This window comes from Eucalyptus grandis, chromosome 6 (assembly GCF_016545825.1).
Source record: "Eucalyptus grandis isolate ANBG69807.140 chromosome 6, ASM1654582v1, whole genome shotgun sequence".
Taxonomy (NCBI): Eukaryota; Viridiplantae; Streptophyta; class Magnoliopsida; order Myrtales; family Myrtaceae; genus Eucalyptus; species Eucalyptus grandis.
In genome coordinates this window covers 47,792,527-47,810,632 of record NC_052617.1, presented here as the reverse complement: position 1 = coordinate 47,810,632, position 18,106 = coordinate 47,792,527, and the positions used below count along the sequence as shown (strand labels likewise).

At 41.3% G+C, this 18,106-nt stretch overlaps 1 pseudogene; it reads left to right on the top strand.

The window, feature by feature from the left end:
• The first annotated feature begins 950 nt into the window (after nucleotides 1-950).
• Nucleotides 951-3,378, top strand: LOC120294559 (annotated as a pseudogene).
• Nucleotides 3,379-18,106: the final 14,728 nt, after the last annotated feature.

Sequence of the window (18,106 nt, the reverse complement as noted above, 5' to 3'; positions counted from 1 at the left end):
CAATAGTCAACATCATGCGTTTCTTTTCGAATGCAAGATATGCAAGGATTTCTTAACCTGCTACCCACGGATTTTACGAAGGCGATGATGTGAACACATCCATAAACAGTCGAGCGCGAGAAGAAATTTCTGGATTCAAACGAGAAAAATATGTCATCAGATACACAGCCGACGTGATCTTGTTTTAGACGAGCTATTTCCGTCATTATTGACTTCGACAATCGGTCGATGTTTCAAACTAAAACTGCTCATGATAATGGCAGCGGAGGTGGGTCGCTTGAAAAATAAATTACACGTGCTCTTACACCGCATTAAGAATCCAATTTTGAATTCTCTTACTTTTTCCTCAATTCCGCATGCGGGTGGTCACTTATTTAGTGCATCCAAGAAAGCGCTTTCGTGGAAAAATAAATAAGAAAAGTTTAAAATTCATTGTATTAATACAAATTCAATCATAAACTTTTTAATTAGACTATTTATCCAATATTATTACAATCATGACAGAAGTTGCAGTAATTAAATTACGTATCGTATGCTCTGTTAATATATTTAATTCTCCACATGGGACTTCTATAATATCTCTCACTCGGGTACCTTAGTACTAGGTATTAATCAATCATTTGAGTAGAGGTAGAAAAGATAAAAGGGCTTATGTCATTTTATTGATATCTCCGTATGCCGCCTAGGAGAAAATGATGTGCTGTCAACAGTTTTTGGTCAATTAGCAAAGATTTTGGGGTTCTTTCAATGTTTTTTCATTTGGCGGGGCTCTTGAAGACAACTAAGTGGGACTAAATTGGCTGGTTACTCAAGTCATGTGGTCTATGTGGAAGGAGGCTAATTCTCAACGCCAAAATTACTTGGAAATTTACGCACAAAGTGAAGAAAAAAAATTGACGAAGTTATATAAGAAGAAAGCTCGACTCAATGATTGTCAAACCAAGCCGAGTTCAACTCATCTTGAAATGTCATTGGAGTCATCATTCTCTAGTGAGAAGAACCAAATGGGTTCCGCCGGATTCGAATCGGCCACAAAGCCACACGCGGTTTGCATTCCCTACCCTGCACAAAGCCACATCGGCGCCATGCTCAAGCTAGCAAAGCTCCTCCATCACAAGGGCTTCCACATCTCCTTCGTCAACACTGAGTTCAACCACCGGCGGCTCGTGAGGGCCCGAGGCCCCGAGTTCACGAATGGAACGCTGAGCGACTTTCAGTTCCTGACAATCCCGGATGGTCTTCCTCCTTCGAACGAGGACGCGATACAGGACTTGCCGATGCTCATCAACTCGACGAGGAATAATATGGCCGGCCCCTTCGGCGATCTCGTCTTGAGCCTGGGCTCGAACCCGAGTCTCCCTCCGGTGACTTGCATCGTTTCGGACGGTTTCATGACGTTCGCGACGAGTCCCGTGGCTTCGAAATATGGGATTCCGCTCATACACTTGTTCACTATACCCGGTTGTGCCCTCATGGCGGTGAAACACTTGCGAGCCCTGGGAGAAAAGGGTCTTGCGCCGCTTACAGGTAAGACACGTTTGAGTTTCTATTAATTTAAACAACTTATTTATTAGCCCAAAGGGGTGCACGTTTCTCCTTCTCTGCTTAAGGCCAAGGTTCGAATCATCACATTTTCTACTCTTTTAAGGCCATTCTTACGAACACTTGCGCGTCTTCAGTGATTACACAACACGTGAGGGACGGGAAACTGCCACACTCGATAAAGATCAGTCGAACGATGCTCAGAGGACACCCCGTCTCCTACCATAATGTCAATTTAGAAATATTTCTAAATTTTTTTCCTTCTTTTTCTTTAATTTTTTTTTTTCTTATTTCCTTCCATTGGTTGGGGTTGCTTGCCTGGTTGGGGTTGCTGGCCATAGGCAAGGACCACATTGCCCTCACTTGCCCTAGATTTGGCGAGGACTGCAACCCCTCACTATGGTTGGCAAGGGCTTCACAGCCCTCGTAGTGTCTGTGAGGGTCGTTGGCCTACAATGAACGGATGAAAGAAAGAAAATAAAATGAAAAGGAAAGAAAAATCAAAACAAAATTTAGAATTTTTTTTAAAATTTTAAAAATTATCCACATTGATATAGGTCATTTCATGTAGAATGGCTGGTGTCTACATCAGTGATTTTTTACTAAAGTTGGCCGAGAGAACTACATTGACGAATCGTTAAAAGGTTTCGGATTAAATTTACAAAATTAAAACGTTTCAGATTAAATTGACATCCATATAATACATTTATGACTCTTTTTGATAATTTTCCCTAAATTTTGAAGACTTGCATTGTATGTGATTTTTGACTTAGAATGCCTTCAAAAAATGAGAAAAACTCGCCGTAATTAGATTTTTTGCCATTTGATGATTTTGCACGGATATGCATGCATGCAGATGAATTCCAATTGACGAGTGGGCATGGGAACACCCTATCGATTGGATCCCTGGAATGAAAAACATGAGGCTGCGTGACATGCCTCACTTCTTCCGAGTCTCCAGCTCCGATGACACTTTAATCAACTTCACCGTCGATTCCGGCCATAAGACCGATGACGCCACGATGACCATTGTCCACACCTTCGAGGCGCTTGAGCCGGATGTGCTACAAGCTCTCTCCTCAATGATCCCAAGGGTTTATGCAATTGGACCACTCCACCTAATGATTGATCAAATTGCTCGAGAAAAAGTATTCGCCTCGAGGCACATTGAGTGCAATCTGTTGGAAGAGCACAATGAGTGCCTTCGCTGGTTGGACTCGAAGGAGCCCAAATCTGTGATTTATGTGAACTTTGGGAGTATCGCGTTCATGTCGCACCAACAATTGGTTGAATTCGCGATAGGGCTGGCTAATAGCAATCAATGTTTCTTGTGGGTCTTCAGGCCTGACTCAGTGAATGGAGACACGACAACTCTTCCTAAAGAGTTTGTTGAGAAAACAAGAGAGAGAGGCTTTTTATCTGGGTGGTGCCCGCAAGAGAGGGTGTTGTGCCACCCTTCAATTGGAGGGTTCTTGACGCACTGTGGTTGGAACTCGACCATCGAGAGCTTGTCGGCTGGGGTTCCTATGCTATGTTGGCCGTGCTTTGCAGACCAACTAACGAATTGCAAGTATATATGTGATGATTGGGGGTTGGTTTGGAGATGGATGCTAATGTGAAGAGAGATGAAGTGGAGAGGCTTGTGAGGGAGTTGATGGAAGGACAGGTAGGGAAGAAAATGAGACGCAAGGCCATGGAGTGGAAAGAGAGGGCAGAAGCAGCATCCAGTGAAAAAGGGTCATCTTTCATGAATTTGGACAAGTTGTTGGACGAGGTTTTATCTCAATAGTTTAATGTGATGTTTTTCTGTATGCGCTATCTTTTCCTCATAGAAGACTTTCTATGATAATGGCTTATGTATAAATTTAAGTAAAAATAAATGTGATTGATATTCATATTTGTAACAACAATATGAAAAGAAAAAAATATAATCCTTCTCTAAAATTGGTAGATTTCGACAACAATTTTTACCTCATAAGTGGATCCGATCTACTGGATCATCTAAGTATACAATTTTTCCTAAAGTTTGCCAACTGCCTTCTATATATTTCATCTACCACCCTACAATAGTGTTTGGTATGATTTGGCACATTGATTGACTGATGTTCCATCAGGGGTGATATTTTGTCAAATGTAATTGGTGAACCATGTGATTTGTGCAGAGTGAGACATCATTGCACGTGTACTGACATATGAAGGTTGCATTTACATGTTGGGCCTATATCTATAAGCCATTGGCTAATTTGCAACGCCTACGTGCAATACTCGACAAGATATTAGGTACTTCAGTTGTGCCATGGAGAATACGACACATGTCAAGTGAGTCTTTTGTGAATTGGAAAGATTGAACCCAGGTAGTACTAAGGCTGATAATTAGTCACAAATTCATATTTTAAGCCAAATTTGTTTAAGTGGGTCATATACAAGTCACATTAAATTTTAAATACAGGTCTTAGTGGGTTCTAAAGTGAAAAGCCCAAAACAGAAAAGTTTTAATGAGTCTATTATAAACCCACTCAGTAAACAGGTCAATCGCGTTATTTCCCACCTGAGGCCCCTCTTGCAATGATGTCCGTTGCTTCATCCATTCTTCTTCTTCTTCTTCATCTCCCACCTTAGGACCCTCTTACAATGATGTCCGTTGCTTCATCCAAGAATGCGCCTAACCTCAAGATTACGACGTCGCTGACGGTAGAAGAAAATATTAGGTACAATAGTTTTGCCACGTGAGCCGTGTATATGTCCACTCATTGATTACTATGTGGCCATAACGAGCACGATTTTTAGATCTTCTCTCTCTTCTCCGTTACTCTATCTCATCTCACTGTTTTCTTTAGTTTTTTTTTGCCTTTTGAGGCCGTGGATGACACTTGTGGTCATGGATTGCAGTGTCACCAGCCAGCCATTATTGACTCATCACGAGCATTGCGACGCTCATCCATGGTTATTGTCAGCATCGTTTGGGCATGCTATTGATCCCCTGTGTATCCATCTTTCCCATCAACCATAGATGAAGAAGGGATTCTTTTGAAAAATCTCACTGGCTAGCCATAGACGACTAGCTCACGAGTGACGCGACTCCATCAGGGGCGACAGTGGAGGAGGCGTAGAGGTCGGGCTCAAGTTAGGGAGAGGGCAGGTGAACGTTGGCGCAATATGCCAGTGAAGGAGGGGGCTGGAGGGAGAAGGAGAGAGGGGGTAACGGGGGAGAGAAGATTTGAAAAGTGGGCACCATTATGGCCACGTGACGATTAATGTGGATTTTTGCACGGCTCAAATGCCAAAACTGGCAAAAAGGGTGTACATGATATTTTCTTTGACAGCAGCCCACGTCGTGGACTGACTTCGTCTGTGGTGACCCCAGCAGGCGACGTGGTCCTTTCCCCTACTCCGTAGACGAGGACGTCCGGAGCTCCTCGCGGCCCTTTTGCGACTGTTGCAGATGCGTCGTTGTGTGGGTTTTCTTGATAAATTTCTAGAAAGTAATAATTTTGGTGGCTCTTTGAGCATTGATCACAGTTTCTACCTTTCGGATTCCTTTTGTTTTTGGGTTGAAGTTTTTGTGGCTTTTCTGAATTCTTGTTCTTTGAATAGGGTTTTTTGAGTTTTTACGACATCGATTTCGTTTTGTAATTTATTCTTGGTCCGGCTTAGTGGAGGATTCAGGCCCTCGAACGTGTTTGGGGAAAGATTTTGAGTTTTGTTTCTTGATTTCTGGATTTGCAATTTACTGGTTTGTGATGGGTGTGTTGTTAGGCTTTGAAGGTTGGAATCACCTCGTGGGGTCTAGAGAGGAGATACCACTTCATCATTCCCAGAGATGGCGAATGAACTAAACTCAGGAGCAGAGACATACTTAAGCTCGACACTTTAGGGACATATACGTCATCATTCCCAGAAGTGGCGAATGAACTAAACTCACGAGCAGAGACACACTTAAGCTCGACACTTTAGGGACACATACGTCATAAATGGACCAATTCATTGTCTGATCAAGCCCAATACATTAAAATTCATCATCTATATTAAGCCAAAAACGAAAATCCAAACCCATTTCATGATATATATAGATAGATAGCCCGGGACGGACTTTCACCACCACCTTCACACCCCTGTCCATAGCTAGACCCTTGAGCTCCCTCACTAACTCAATGAACTCATGGAGTAGCTCATTCTTTAAAGATCACGATTTAAAGATGAACATTACTTGAAATGGATCTTGAGTCAAGTTGGGTTGAGTATGGATCGTTGATTTGTATTACATATAAATGGGTCGAGTCAATTTGGGTTGGATTATTTTTGACCCGGCTTACCCATTTGACATTTAGCCGACAAATCTATGCAATATATCTCCAAGATTGCATGACATATGATCTGTGACTTAGTATGCATTCAGTAAGGAGGAAAAGCACCGTAATTGAATTTGTTTTTATGATTTTGTATGGATATGCATGCATGCAAACGAATCGCAATTGATGAATGTGTATGGGAACACCCTATCGACTGGATTCCGGGAATGAAGAACATGAGGCTGCGTGACTTGCCCAACTTTTTCCGAATCATTGGCTCTGACCACACCTCGTCCAACTTCACAGCCGATGCTATTGACAGGACAGGTGATGCCGCGGCGACCATTGTCCACACCTTTAAGGTGCTTGAGTCGGATGTGTTTTGCACCCTCTCTTCAATGATCCCTAAGGTTTGCACAATCGGATCACTCCACCTAATGATTGATCGAATTGCTCGAGATGAATTGTCTCAAAGCACATTGAGTGCAATCTCTTAGAAGAGCACGATGGGTGCCTCCAATGGTTGGACTCGGGAGTCCATGATCTATGTGAACTTTGGAAGTATAGCTTTCATGGCACCCCCGCAGTTGGTTGAATTTGCGATGGGATTGGCTGATAGCAATCAATGTTTCTTGTGGGTCTTGAGGCTTGACTCAACGAATGGAGACATTGCCATTTTTCCCGAAGAGTTTGTCAAGGAAACAAGGGAGATAGGCTTTTTATCTGGGTGGTGCCCTCAAGAGAGAGTGTTGTACCACCCTTCAATCGGAGGAATCTTGACACATTGTGGTTGGAACTCAACCATCGAGCTTGTCAGCCGAAGTTGTAATGTTGTATTGGCCATGCTTCAGAGACCAACTGACGAACTGCAAGTATATATGCGATGATTGGGGGGCTGGGTTGGAGATTGACAGCAATGTGAAGAGAGATGAAGTGGAGAGGCTTGTAAGGGAGTTGACGGAAGGAGAGGTGGGGAAGAAAATGAGAAGCAAGGCCATGGAGTGGAAGAGGATGGCGGAAGAAGCAATTGGTGCAAAAGGGCCATCTTCCCTGAATTTGGACAAGTTGCTGGATGAGGTTTTGTCTAAATAGTGTGTAATGTGATGTTTTTCTATATGCGCTTTGATTTCTTTAATAGAAGACTTTCTATGATAATCGCTCATGTATGAATTTAAGTAAAAATAAATCTGAGTGATATTTATATTTATAACACCAATCTGGAAAGAAAGAAATATAATCCTTCCCTTAAATTGATAGATTTCAACAAGGACTTGTTACCTTGAAAGTGGGATTTGTTTGACCTGGTCATCTAAGTACAATTTTTACTAAAGCTTGGCCAATTGCCTTTTGTACATTATACAAGATATAATCCAACTCATTCATATGTTGTACTAGCATGGTGCTTGGCATGATTTGGCACATCGGATGATTGATATTCCATGAGGTGTAATTTTTGGGACAAATGTAACTCGTGAACCATGTGGTTCATGCGGAGTGAGACATCATTGCACGTGTACCGACATATGAAGGGTTGTGTTTACACGTTGGGTCTATATCTATCAATCATTGGCTAATTTGCTATATCAACATGCAATACTTAGGACTCGTTTGGCAACTTGTCAAATAGTAACCAATTCTATTTTTTTGTTCTCGGGAATAGATTTGGAATAGAAATCCATTTGTTAAATTATTTTGTCTTGAGAACAAATTTATTCTTAAGAATAGATTTGGAACAAAATCAAGAGATAAAAAAAAAGTTCTTCTTGTTTTCGGGAATAATTCAGAAACAAGCCAACCAAATTTCTTTTTCTCTTCTTCTTTTCTTCTTGTTCTTCTTCCTTCTTTCTTCTTCCATTGTTGTCGCCATCGGCTGCCATCGCCACTACTGTCCATTGTCGTTAGTCGTTGCCGATCGGTTGGACAAGGTTTGGCGAGCTCACTGGAGGCTCACCAGCCATCAACGTGAGCCTCGCTTGGCTGGGCAAGGCTTAGCCGACGACGCACGGCCTCGCCAAGGGCCAACAATGCTTTGGCGAGGTTGTTAGCCTCGTCTGGCGGCCGATCATCCCGAGATCGGCGACTGGCCAAAGCTTGAAGAAAAGGGAAAGAAAAGAAAAAGAAGAAGAGAAAGTACTAAAACATTAAAAAGAAAATGGTTTGAATTAGAAAATTTAAAGACGGTATCAAATGCATTTCTATTTTGAGAATAGAAATTTTGGGCAATTATCAAGCGTATTTTAAATGCTTAGCAATTATTCATAGGTGTAGAATAAAAAAGAATAATTTTTTATTAGAAATTATTTTTAAGAGTAGAATGATTACTAAATGCATCTTTAATAAAATATTATGTACTTTAGTAGTGTCATGTCATTGTGCTTTGTGCCAGGGAGAGTACAACACATATCAGGTGAGTCTCTTGTTGAATTGGAAAGATTGAATCTAGGTAGTATTAGAGCTGATCACCGTCGCTAAAATAAGTCACAGATTTATCTTTTAAGCTAGATTTATTTAAGTGAGTCATACATGGGTCACTATAAGTTACAATTGCAGGTTTTAATTGGTTCTAAAGTGAAAAGCTCAAAACAGATGAGTTTTAGTGAGTCTATTATAAACTCACTCAGTACACAGGTCAGGCATTGCACACCTTCTTCTTCTTCATCTCCCACCTCAGGCCCCTTCCACGACAATATCCCCCACTTCGTCCGAGAATGCACCCAGCACTGACGTCGTCTTCCCCCTCTACTCTGTCGAGGAGGATGTCCAGAGCTCCTCGCGGCCCTTCTGCGACGGTTGCAGATGCGTTGTTGAGTCGATTTTCTTGATCAATGTCTAGAAAGTTATAATTTCGTGGCTGTTTGAGCATTGACCGGTTTCTACCTTTTGGATTTTTTCTGTTTGGGGTTCAAGTTTCTGTGGCTTTTCTGAATCCTTGTCCTTCGAATAGTTTTTTTTTTTTTTTTTTTTTGGGAGTTTTTTGCGACATTGATTTCGTTTGCAATTTATTCTTGGTCCGGCTTTGTGGAGGATTTCAGGTCCTCGAACATGTTTGGGGAAAGATTTTGAGTTTTGTCTCTTGATATCTGCATTTGCAATTTATTACTGGTTTGCGACGGGAGTGTCGTTGGGCTTTGAAGGTTGGAGTCACCTTGTGGTGTCTAAAGAGGAGATACCGCTTCCTCATTCCCAGAGATGGCAAATGAACTAAATCCATGAGCAGAGACATACTTAGGCTCGATACTGAGGGACACATATGTCGTAAATGGACCGACTCATCGTCTCATCAAGCCCAATACATTAAATTCATCATCTATATTTAAAGAGAATAATTGTTTGAAATGGATCCAGAGTGGAGTAAGGTTGAGTATAGATCACTGAATTTGTATTATATATTAATGGGTCAAATGAGTCAATTTTGATCGGAGTATTTTGATCCGATTTACTTGTTTGACAAGCCAAAAGCTGACATGTTTGCCTTTTCCTATAGCTCCGCACAGAGGAGAAATTGCAAATTATTTTTATTTATAACCTTTCCTCACAAAACCATCTTCTGCTGCAATCTTTCCCATGGGACTATCACAATACCTAATATTTTTTCAATAGGGACTATGACTCTCTAGGAAAATTGCCCTAAACCTATTATACCTTTACCAATTCAGTCTTAAATATTTTAATTATCCCAATTGAGTCCTATGTGACATGATCGACATTACCAATGACAATTTTTAATAATATTTAATATTTTTGGATTTTTGATTATTATTTTTCTCCCTTTTTACTTTCCTTTGTTTTTACAATTTTGGCCGATGAGGATTCAACCCTTTCCTTGATTTGGGCGATAGCTAGGAGGCTCTCACCTATCTGGCCCTCACTTGTGGCTAGCGACTTCGCTTGGCTAGAGTTGTGAAAAAAAGAACAAATAAAAGAAATGAAAAAAAATTAATAAAAATGAAAATTTTGATTTTTACAAAAATATTTCAAAAATTGTCAAAGTTAACATTTGATGCGTACCACATAAAATGGCCAATGCATGTCGCGATTTCTAACTAAAATTGACCGGATATACTCAATTATAAAATGCGAAAAGATTTAAGACTCAATCGACACAATTAAAATGTTTATGATCGAATTGGTAAAAATACAAAAGTAAGTTAAGATTTTTAAATAATTTTCTTGTGACTCTCTCACTTCGCATCAAATTTTCCTATGGTCTCACGCTAGATGGCATTGTTACACTCGCACTCCTAGCTCAATCCTCACCCCCTTAACCGAAAACAAAAATCGCCAACAACTCTTTTGGGCGGAGAGGTACTTCGAGAACTCGTGCTGGTCCTCGACCACGAGGCTATCCTGATCATCGCTCCACGACGCCACGGAGTCCGTCTCAGTCCTCCGCCATCTCGAACGTCTTCTTTAAGAAATGGCGGTGGCCCCACCTCGTTCAGACTCTCCATCGGCTTCGCCGCCCCCTCCGCATGCCGAAGAACAGGTAGACGACACGTTATTACCATTGTTGCAAACAGCCACACGATCCCGTCTCTTACTTCTTTGTCAGTGAAGAAATGTGTCGAAATGTTGCGTGTACGTATATTATAATTAACAAATATAACAGTCTTATCTTTTCTTTTAGTCGGAGGATAGATTTACGTGATAGACTTTGAATCCACTTTTGCACATAAACTCCAAGGGTCAATTTAAAAAATATGAATACATCTTCTATTGTAATGTTATGCTTATTATTTCTCTCATGAAAATCCACATTGACTACATCATTTCGAATAACGTAACGAATACAGTTTTAGACTCGAATACGGCATCGGTATCTTAAATAAAATGTTATTTAACATTGACTATACTTTCTGCCGTCCGCCCATGGTGTTCCTTAAATCATGCTTCCAATCGTGGATTTTGAGCGATAAACATTATTGGTAGCCTACTAAGTTGAAGACTAGTCAGATGAAGTTCCGTGCAACTAGCACTCAACGCAAATATAGCACCAACAAATATTCCAACATGCAGTCAATTCGAAAGACTAGAAAAACGATGCGAATCTCTCTTTAATCTTCTGTTTGGGCAAACGCCGTATATACCCATTTTAGGTTTCTTTGTCGCTTCTAGCTATAGTGAAGTCAATCTTCTAAATCAACTTTAGCGGGCCAGTTAGGGTTTACTTGTCAATAACCAAGTCAATAGTCAGCATCATGCGTTGCCAGATGAAGTTCCGTGCAATTAGGAATCGACGAAGATATAGCACCAACAAATCTTCCAACATGCAGTCACTTTCAAAGTCTATAAAAACGATAAAAATTTCTCTTTGATAGTTCTCTTCAATCACCTGTTCGGGCAAGCATTATATATATCCATTTTAGGTTTCTAGTCGCTTCAAGCTATAATGAAGTAAATCTTGTAAATCAACTTTGGCGGCCCCGTTAGGTTTTACCTGTCAATAGTCTAGTCAATAGTCAACATCATTCGTTTCTCTTTGAATGAGAGAGACAAGGCTGCATTATGCAAGAATTCCTTAACTTGCTAACTCACGAAAGCGATGATGCGAATACATCCATAAACAGTCGAGCGCGAGAAGAAATTTGTGGAGTCAAACGAGAAAAAATGTCATCGGATACTATCACAGGACTAATATTGAATACACAGCCGACGTGATCTTGTTTTAGACGAGCCATATCCGCCATTATCGATTTCGACGATCGGTCAATGTTTCAAACTAAAACTACTCATGACAATGGCAGCGGAGGTGGGTCGCTTGACAAATGAACGCGTGCTCTTACGCCGCATTAAGGGCGCGTTTGGTAATGAATCTGTTCCTCAGGAGTAAATTCGATCGAAATGATTATTTTTTTTATTCGATCAAAAATGATTTTTTATTCATTCAGGAATAGATTCTAAGCATTTTAAGTGGTTTGGTAACTGTCCAAAATTTATGATTCTAGAATAAAATTACGTTTGGTACTATGCTAATTGATTCTGTTCAAAATTAATTTCTTTTAATTTTTAAAAATCCTTTTTTCCTATTCTTCTTCTTCTTGAGCCGACGACCTCACCGGAGCGTCGCCGGCCCTGGCGGCGGCTAGGCGAGGCTCGCCCAACCACGCCAAGGCTTGGCCTCGCTAGGTTTGGTGGCTGAGCCTCGCCGATGGTTAGGCCTGACCTCGCCGATGGGCCAGGTGAGGCCCACTGGCCACCGGTGGGTGGGCGTCGTGAGGCTTGCCTAGCCCGCGAGGCTCGGCTCGCCAAATTTGGAGGCCAAGCCTTGCTAGTGGTGGGCTTGCCTCTAGTGAGCTCCCGGACCTCACCTTGGCTTGGCGAGCCTCCCGGTGAGCTCCTTGGACCGGTTCTTGCGGCGGCGGCGGCGGACGGTGGTGAGCGAATGCGCGATTGAAGAAGAAGAAAAGAGAAGAAAATAGTTGGTTTTGATTCTTTTTCTGATTACGGAACATGAATCACAATTTTTTATTTATTTTTATTCTTGATTCTACTCTAATCTATTCAGGAACAAAAATTTTACTAAACGCGATTACGTTTCCCAAAGCGATCTTGGAAACAAAAAAAAAAATCAGAATTTGGCCATGTTAGGATGGTTACCAAACAGGGCGTAAGAATCAATTTTGATTCCTCTAACTTGTTTTCCTAAAGTTTGCATGTAGGTGGACGCTTATCGAGTGGCAAAAGATCGCTTCAAGTGTCAAAAGTTGGCACAAAGGGACCTTGAGTGTCAAAAATTTGAAAGTGACACTTAAGTGCCAAAATCGTAGCAAAATGGATCATGCCAATCCAGGCAAAATGTTGACGTGCGCAATGCCCAGTAAGTGCAAAACAACGTCGTTTACGTCCGACGTGGCTAGATAATGTAAAAAACGATATCGTTTTGATTCGACGTGTAAAAATTAATATAAAAATTAATTAAATTAAATTTAAAACTAAATTTATTTAAAATATTAAAGCCCTCAGCCGCCTCTTCTTTTTTTTAAAATTTTTTTAAATGTTTTAAATAAATTTAATTAAATAAAATTTTATATTAATTTTTTATACGTTGACACCAAAACGACGTCGTTTTGCACTTTGCCCGAAAATCGCCACTTCAGCATTTTGATTGGATTGGTACTTAAATGATCCATTTACTCGATTTTGGTACTTAAGTGTCGGCACTTTTCGTAACTGGAAGTGTCGATTTGTGCCACTTTTATTTTCAAGACCTCGGGTGTCCTTATCGAGTGCATCCAAGAAAGAGAGACGTGACGGTTTTGTGGGAAAAATATTAAAAAAAAGTCTTAAATTCATCGTATTGATACTAATTAAGTTATAGACTTTTCCATTGAACTATTCATTCAATATTGTTACAATCATGTTAAAAGTTTGAATCAATGAGATATGGAGCAATTAAATTATATATTATATGCTATGGTAATATACTAAATTCTCCTTATGTGAATTCTATTCGTAGGGTGCCTTAATACTAGGTATTAATCAATAATTTGAGTAGAGGTAGAAAGATAAGAGGGCTTACGCCATTTTATTGATATCCCTATGCCGCCTAGGGGAAAATGATGTGCGGTCGACAGTTTTTGGTCAATCAGTAAGATTTGGCTTTTCTTTCAATGTTTTTCCATTCAGCGGGGCTTTTGAAGATAACTAGGTGGGACTAAATTGGCTTATTACTCAATACATGTGGTCCACATAGGCTAATTCTCAACGCCAACATGGAATATTTCTACCCCATTTTTGGAAATTTACGCACGAAGTAAGGACAAAAATTTGACAAAGTTATATAAGAAGAAGGCTCAACTCAATGATCGTTAAACCAAGCCGAGTTCAACTCATCTTGAAATGTCATTGGAGTCATCATTCTCTAGTGAGAAGAAACAAATGGGTTCCGCCGGATTCGAATCGGCCACAAAGCCACACGCAGTTTGCATTCCCTTCCCTGCACAAAGCCACATCGGTGCCATGCTCAAGCTAGCAAAGCTCCTCCATCACAAAGGGCTTCCACATCTCCTTCGTCAACACCGAGTTCAACCACCGGCGGCTGGCCAGGGCCCAAGGCCCCGAGTTCACGAATGGAACGCTGAGCGACTTTCAGTTCCTGACGATCCCGGATGGTCTTCCTCCCTCGGATGAGGACGCGATACAGGACTTGCCGATGCTCTTCGACTCGATGAGGAACTATATGGTTGGCCCCTTCAGCGATCTCATATCGAGCCTGGGCTCAAACCCGAGTGTCCCTCCGGTGACTTGCGTCGTCTCGGACGGTTTCATGACGTTCGCGACGAGTCCCGCGGCTTCGAAGTATGGGATTCCGCTCATACACTTGTTCACCATATCCGGTTGTGCCCTCATGGCGGTGAAACATTTGCGAGCCCTGGGAGAAATGGGTCTTGCGCCACTCACAGGTAAGACACGTTTGAGTTTCTATTAATTTAAACAACTTATATATTAGCCCAAGGGGTGCACGTTTCTCCTCCTTTGCTTAAGGCCAAGGTTCGAATCATCACGTTGTCCATTCTTTTAAGGCCATTCTTACGAACACATGCGCGTGTGATTACACGACACGTGAGGGACGGGAAACCGCCACACTCGATAAAGATTAGTCGAACGATGCTCAAAGGACACCTGGCTCCTACTACAATAGGGATGCTTTGCTCCACAGATGTATAAGTAATCTTTGCCTTCGATCAGAACAGTCAAGTCATAGTTCGTCCTACGTGGGTCTTAAATTCTCCTTTTGTAGGTTTTATCGTTATCGGTATTGCATTTTCGGTAAGAGTTCAATTACTTTATGCATTCATCATTCTAGTATTAGACTTCACTTGGAAGAGGAATTACATATTATTCCATTCTCCCGGAAATTAAATTTTCGGTCAGATCATCTATCATTATATGAATGCCTTTGGTCACACGTGAAGAGCGCAAATCGATGGATTATATTTCCGGGGATATTAATTTAAAAAAAGAAAAAAACCTAAACATATTATATGGATGTTAATTCAATCATAATAATTTTAATTTGGTCAATAAGGTAAATCTTTTAACATTTTGCTAATATAGTACTTTAAGCTAATTTCGAAAACTGTTGATGTGAATGCCAACTGTCCTACGTGGTACAACCGGTACTAACATGGGCAACCTAAGCAATTTTAAAATTTCTAAATTTTTTCCTTTTTTTTCTTATTTCCTTCCATTGGCAGAGGTTGCTGGCCATGGGCAAGGGCCACGTTGCCCTCACCTGCCCTAGATTTGGCGGGGACTGCAACCCCTCGTTGTGGTTGGCAAGGGCTTCATGGCCCTCGTAGTGCCTGTGAGGGTCGTCGGCCTATAATGAAGAGATGAAAGAAAGAAAATAAAATAAAAAATGAAAGAAAAAAATCAAAGCAAACTTCAGAAATTTTTTAAAAAATTGTAAAAATTGTCCACGTCAATACATGTTGTTTCATGTAGGACGATTTGTGTCTACGTTAGTGATTTTTTGGCAAAGTTGGTTGGAGAACTACATTGATGAATCATCCAAGGTTTCGGATTAAATTGACTAAATTAAAATGCTTTGGATTAAATTAGCATCCATACAATATGTTTATGACTCTTTTTGGTAATTTTCCTAAATTTCGAAGAATTGCATTGTATGTGATTTGTGACTTAGAATGTCTTAAAAAATGAGAAAAACTCACTGTAATTAGATTTGTTGCCATTTGATGATTTTGCATGGTTATGCATGCATGCAGATGAATCCCAATTGACAAACGGGTACGGGAACACCCCTATCGATTGGATCCCTGGAATGAAAAACATGAGGCTATGCGACATGCCTCACTTCTTCGAAGCTCCGGCTCCGATGACACTTTATTCAACTTCATCGCTGACAGTAGCCGCAAGACCGATGACGCCACGATGACCATTGTCCACACCTTTGAGGAACTTGAGCCGGATGTGCTCCAGGCCCTCTCCTCAATAATCCCAAGGGTTTATGCGGTCGGACCACTTCACTTAATGATCGATCGAATTGCTCGAGAAAATCATTTTCCTCGAAGCACATTGAGTGCAATTTGTTGGAAGAGCACAATGAGTGCCTCTGGTGGTTGGACTCGAAGGGCCAAAGTCCGTAATCTATGTGAACTTTGGGAGTATAGCATTCATGACGCACCAACAATTGGTTGAATTCGCTATGGGATTGGCTAAGAGTAATCGGTGTTTCTTGTGGGTCTTGAGACCTGACTTAGTGAATGGAGACACGACGACTCTTCCTAAAGAGTTTGTTGAGGAAACAAGAGAGAGAGGCTTTTTATCTGGGTGGTGTCCCCAAGAGAGAGTGTTGTGCCACCCTTGGTGGAGGTTTCTTGACGCATTGTGGTTGGAACTCAACCATCGAGAGCTTGTCAGCGGGAGTTCCTATGCTATGTTGGCCGTGGTTTGGAGACCAATCAACGAATTGCAAGTATATATGTGATGATTGGGGGTTGGTTTGGAGATGGATGGTAATGTGAAGAGATGAAGTGGAGAGGCTTGTGAGGAGTTGATGGAAGGAGAGGTGGGGAAGAAAATGAGACACAAGGCCATGGAGTGGAAGAAGATGGCAGAGCAGCATCTAGTGAAAAAGGTCATCTTCCATGAATTTGGACAAGTTGCTGGATGAGGTTTTGTCTGAATAGTGTATTGTGATGTTTTTCTGTATGCGCTATTTTCCTCAATAGAAGATTTTCTATGATAATGGCTTATGTATGAATTTAAGTAAAAATAAATGCGATTGATATGCATATTTGTAACAGCAATCCCAAAAGAAAGAACTATAATCCTTCTCTAAAACTGGTAGATTTTGTGAGGACTTGTTACCTCATAAATTGGATCTGATCTACCAAATCATCTAAGTAAATAATTTTTCCTAAAGTTGGGCCAACTGCCCTCTATATATCATACAATACATAATCCGATCCATTCATCTGCCGCACTAGGATAGTGTTTGGTATGATTTGGCACATTGAATGATTAATGTTCTATCAAGTGTAATTTTTGGTCATATGTAACTGGTGTGAAGGGTAGCATTTACATGTTGGGCCTATATCTACAAGTCATTGGCTAATTTGCAATGCCTACATGCAATACTCGACAAATATTAGGTATTTCAGTTGTGCATGTCATTGTGCTTCGTGCCATGGAGAATACGACACGTGTCAAGTGAGTCTCTCGTTGAATTGGAAAGAGTGAACCTAAGTAGTACTAGAGCTGATCCCGGCCCTTATATTAGTGACAAATTCATATTTTAAGCCAAATTTGTTTAAGTGGGTCTAGCGAGTCTATTATAAACCCACTCAGTAAAGTCAAGCGCATCACATCTTCTTCTTCTTCTCCTGCACTCATCGGTCGCTCTGTGGCCACAATGAGCCCAATTTTCAGATCTTTTCTCTCTTTCATTATTCTATCTCTTCTCTCACTGTTTTCTTCCCTTTTGAGGCTTGGCACTTGTGGCCGTGGATTGCAGCGTCACTAGCCAGCCATTATTGACTCACCCATGAGCATGCCGACGCTCACTTGTGAGAGGGGGCAGGTGAACGTTCGCCAGTGAAGAAGAGGGCTGGAGGGAGAAGGAGAGGGGGTAACAGGGGAGAGAAAGATTTGAAAAGTAGCACCACTAGCCAGCCATTATTGACTCACCCACGAGCATGCCGACGCTCACTTGTGAGAGGGCAGGTGAACGTTGGCGCCCGCCAGTGAAGAAGAGGGCTGGAGGAGAAGGAGAGGGGGTAACGGGAGAGAAAATATTTGAAAAGTAGGCACCATTATGTTATGGCCATGTGATGATCGATGTGGATTTATGCACGGCCCACATGGCAAAACAGGTGTACATAATATTTTTCTGACGGCAGCCCCACGTCGTGGACTGACTTCGTCTGCGGTGACCCCAGCAGGCGACGTGGTCCTCCCCCTCTACTCCGTCGAGAAGGACGTCCAGAGCTCCTCGCGGCCCTTTTGCGATAGTTGCAGATGCGTCTTTGTGTGGGTTTTCTTGATCAATTTCTAGAAAGTAATAATTCCTTAGCTGTTTGAGCATTGATCGCGGTTTCCACCTTTTGGATTCCTTTTGTTTGCGGATTTGAAGTTTTTGTGGCTTTTCTGAATTCTTGTTCTTTGAATAGTTTTTTTTTTTTGGAGTTCTTTACGACATTGATTTCGTTTTGCAATTTATTCTTGGTCCAGCTTTGTGGAGGATTTCAGGCCCTCGAACGTGTTTGGGGAAAGATTTTGAGTTTTGTTTCTTGATTTCTGGATTTGCAATT